The following is a 296-nucleotide window of genomic DNA, read 5'->3' as shown; positions in this document are numbered from 1 at the left end:
CGGAGGGCCCCCGCGGCTGGGAGGCAGCTTGCCAGCATCCCGTGGTTCCTGTGGGGTCCAGGCACGTCGGCACCATTGCCCCCTCAGCCGCAGCCCCCATTGCCACGGGTGACTGGGGCTGTCGACGCCCTGACACACCACATCACCGCTTCCGCAAAGCTGCCCGGGCTGGCGACACTTCCAGAACAGCCGGGCGGTGTTCCGGGCCATGCGGCAGGCTCAGCACCGGGGTTTCCAGCCGGAGGGTGAGAGGGGGGCTGGGGCAGCCACAGGTTTTCAAGGGGGGGGAGTTTGGG

Source organism: Egretta garzetta, unplaced genomic scaffold, assembly GCF_000687185.1.
Source record: "Egretta garzetta isolate BGI_Z169 unplaced genomic scaffold, ASM68718v1 scaffold215, whole genome shotgun sequence".
NCBI classification, from domain to species: domain Eukaryota; kingdom Metazoa; phylum Chordata; class Aves; order Pelecaniformes; family Ardeidae; genus Egretta; species Egretta garzetta.
The sequence above is the reverse complement of the archived record's forward strand: the minus strand, read 5'-3'. Positions refer to the sequence as shown.